This window comes from Arachis duranensis, chromosome 1 (assembly GCF_000817695.3).
Source record: "Arachis duranensis cultivar V14167 chromosome 1, aradu.V14167.gnm2.J7QH, whole genome shotgun sequence".
In the NCBI taxonomy this organism is placed as follows: domain Eukaryota; kingdom Viridiplantae; phylum Streptophyta; class Magnoliopsida; order Fabales; family Fabaceae; genus Arachis; species Arachis duranensis.
In genome coordinates this window covers 41,373,757-41,377,897 of record NC_029772.3, presented here as the reverse complement: position 1 = coordinate 41,377,897, position 4,141 = coordinate 41,373,757, and the positions used below count along the sequence as shown (strand labels likewise).

Genomic DNA, 4,141 nt, shown 5'->3' with positions numbered 1-4,141 from the left:
CTTAGTTATCAGCTTATTTCTTTTGCTATTTACATTTCTTGTCCCTTATTACAAAAACCCCAAAACATTCCTTCATAGCCAATAATAAAGCACTCCCCAGCAATTCCTTTAGAGACGACCGAGGTTTAAATATTTCAGTTTATTTTTATTGGAGTTTGTACTTGTGACAAACAAATTAAATTTCGATGTGAGGATTGTTTGTTAGTTTAGAACTATACTTGCAACGAGAATTCTTTGAGAAATTCTTTACCAAAAAAATCTACTCTTCTTGCTCATCAATAAATCGCGAGAGATACCACTTTCCGCTACCATCTTTCCTCTTAATCCTCATCTTGGCCACACAACCACAGCAAGTTACCACTTTATGCTCCCTCTTTCTATCAGTCTTCTCCAACCATTTCTTCTCTCTAAACCCCTCTCTGTTGCAGACAAAAGTGTACCTAATAATCTCCTTGACAATATTTGTTACCTTCTTTCCTTGTCTTGTTGCAAACCCTTTAATGTGCCTATAGTTATTATCGAAACCTTATATCTATATATGCAAGCTACGCCCCCCATTATTGCACTTCAAATCTCCAACCATATCTTCAGCGCAGTGCCCAGGTCAAACAACGCTTCCTGCAAAAAGGTTAACAAAGCCATGATGGCAAAACCAAACATACATTACAAACTTGGCAAAGTATTTGGTGGATCTCTTGTAGAAAGGTCCATCAAATAAAGTTGAGTAAAATATTTGTATGTCAAGAAAAAAAATACTTATTTGATAAACAACTCCTTCTATTTCATGGTTGTAACTCTTAGAATACTCTATTTTATCCACACACTCCACATATTGCAAATGTGACTCAACTTTACTCATCTATTAATATTAATTTAGTTAAATTGTTAAATTGTACACGACACAAAGTTAACGAGAGACTCGTTTATTTATTAATGTTCTCAATTATTTCACATCTTATAGTCATTCTTTTTACATGACTTTGATGTAGGATATAAACAAAAAAAATTTATGATTCATAGATACACAACACATAATTCATAATTTACTGACATAGAATTACACATTATGCTCATGTTATTAAAAAATAAAGGCAAAGTTACCTCTCAAACATGCCTAATAAATATTAAATAAAATAAATTACAAATTATTAACAATAAAGGGTAAGTTACCCTCTCTGACATGTCTAACAATTATTAAATGAAATAAACTACCAATTAATCATAACAAAACATTTTTCTCTGAATTACAGGAGTTATTAACAAAACTCATTTCATAATTTTCAATTTCTTTCAAACTAATTTTTCATTAAAAAGTTCAAAATCCAGACAAACTGAATTAAATTATATCATCATAGTTAATATTAACTCTTAATCTAACATGAAGTTTAATATCTTAACTAATTAATCATGATTCATTTTTTTGCCTAACTACAAGAGTTTTAGAGTAGTTCTATTTTATAATTTTTTTAATTTTTATGTCATAAAAAAGTGTGATTCTAACTTTAATAATATCTATTTGGCAAAAATAATTAACTAATTGAAACTCACGAGTCTAACTCAAGAACCCAACTAAAAAGACTAAGCATTTATTGCAATTAACTTAGTGGCGAGAGGAGAAGAGTCGATCAAACTCAGAGGGAAGCAACACATTCACTCATTCTTTTCTCTCTTTTGGTTTCCATCTTCTATATATGTCTTTCCATGTTTACTTAATTTTCTGCATCTTTTTTTTCCAAAGGCATATCACCCACAACAATGATTGCTCAATTCGCTAACCACCGTAAATTCAGTTCTTCTGGATTTTGAACTTCTTAATAAAAGATCAGTTTCAAGAGAAATGAAAATTATAAAATGAGTTGGATGAAATAACTTGCTTGCAAACTTAACAAGTTCACTCGCAACATATTACTTTGACATCATTCCAACATAATTAACCAACTCATAACCATTCCTCAGTGTCCCTAAACCTTTCTTTAATACCAAAAAAATTGTCATTGCACATTTGCACTAACAAGCACCCTCACCTTCTCCATCTATGAGTCACAAAAATAAAAACACCTATAGCTATGTTACCTTCCCACTAACTACACAGCGGCAATGCCTCATTAAACAACCTAGTTAATAATAAATCCTTACATGTTGCTCACAACTGTATTCTTACACCTCAATACCTCACCATCAACCCTATTCATTCTTGGCCAATTAGAAAAAATCGCATACATACCCCCTCGTCTGCATAATCGGTTTTTGCCTGTGAAAACATCTCCACCATCGCCATGTTCTATTTTCACGGGTCTTCCGCCTTGCTGCTACTCGATGTCATTCTCCACTGGAGTTTCCTTACCTAAAATGGTACCCATCACACAAACTCGATTACTCAACAACTCTAGCGTCACTACTTGTCATTTGCCATGATGCTACCGACCACCAAATCTTCAACCAATTCAAGAAATTCAACACACATATTCATGCTCAACAAATTCAAGAAATTTAATAAATTAAGTTAGACAGATTCATACTAAAAAATTCAACAAACTCAAAAATCCAAAAAATCCAACAAACAGATTCACACTTGACAAATTTAGCTATTCGAGATATTAACCTAAACAGATTTATACTAAAAAATTAAACATATTCAAAAAATTATAGAATTCAACAAATTAAAAAATTTCAAGAAATTCAGCAACCAAATTTATACTCAACAAATTTAGAAATTCAAGAAATTAACCTAAACAGACTCATACTAAAAAATTCAATAAATTCAAAAATTTAAAAATATCAACAACCAGATTCATACTCAACAAACTCAAAAAATTTAAGAAATTAAGAGAGACCACAAGCAATTTGAGACTGTGAATAATAGCAGAAGGCCAGAAACCTTTGGATCTTTATTTCAAGACTATGAAGGCAGTGCTAGTAATGAGGAAGCCAAATCACAACTAACAGAACTAGGTCAGGTATACTAGAATGGTTGGTTAAATTATCAATGATGGATACTCATACTCCCATCCCTTCTCAAGAGTCATGCTCAAATTTAAAATATTTCAACTGTATTAGAAGAAGAGCACCAACTTATCCAACAGAGCAGAGGAGGCAGAAGACAGAGACAAACAACCAGTCTGACAGAGTAGAGGATGCACACGACGGAGAGGACGCTACTACGGTGACGACAAACCGGCGCAAGGAGCCGTGGAGCAAGGATTAGCCACGATGAAGACAAGGGAGCCGCGGTGCAGGTGACGTCGTTGGAGTCGCGCGGTGTTCGTCGACACGAACAACACGACACGGCTGGCTGTGTCGCGGTGATGTGAGGTTAGCTTGCGACTATGGTGTCGCCGTGAGGTGAGGTTAGGGTTACCTTTTGGGGATTAGGATTAAGGGAATGGGAATGGGGGTATTGGGTGTTTCTGTATCTTTTTTTCCCTTAAAAATCCAATTAAACAAAAAAAACAAACCTTCGAACCGGCTTGGTGATAAAAAAAATATTGCCTGTTCTTAGATTTTCATCAAGACCGTACAGTTGACTTGGATTTTTCCCCTCGATCCCAAACCCCCAATTCAAAAGGTAAATTTGGCTTTCATTAGTCCTCCACCGAGGACATTTCTTATCTGGTATAGTACTCTCACAAAAAAAAAACAATTGAGCCCATAAGAGAATGACCATTTCTCTATGATTTCATCATACATATAGCCTAAACAACGTGATGATGGTCCTGTGAAGAAAAAGCCCATCATCTGCAGCTCTGAACATTTTTAGCTATGCTATAGTAGCATATGGGTTGCACTGTGCTAAGTTGTGGAAGCCGCTATTGTTACTGGATTTTCTTGACTTTTTTCTAATGGGTTTGAGGTTTCTTTAGTCATTTATATTTACACTACAAGACAAAAGTCACACCTGCAATTTAATAGTACATGGCATAGAAAATTGCCAATAAAACTTACTGACATATGTGAAAATCTCCCAACCATTTCTATATGTAGCCAAATTGAGTCAACTTTATAAATTTTAAAAAATGCACCTCCCATCTCACGTATTTACACTGCGATTTTTCTTCTTTGCCAAGATAGCGCCACAATGCCACGCCGCTCATCACTCACACATCAGTTGCCACATCTTCTTTTTTTCTTCTTCTAAGTTTTG

At 34.4% G+C, this 4,141-nt stretch overlaps 1 long non-coding RNA gene across 1 annotated transcript; it reads right to left on the bottom strand.

Moving 5' to 3' along the window:
- Window positions 1–528: 528 nt before the first annotated feature.
- On the bottom strand, window positions 529–3,822 carry LOC107486772 (uncharacterized). The gene is made up of 3 exons (XR_001591708.3): window positions 3,073–3,822; window positions 2,225–2,344; window positions 529–618 (listed from the first exon to the last, which is right to left on the bottom strand). It is a non-coding gene; the product is annotated as an uncharacterized LOC107486772 (long non-coding RNA).
- Window positions 3,823–4,141: the final 319 nt, after the last annotated feature.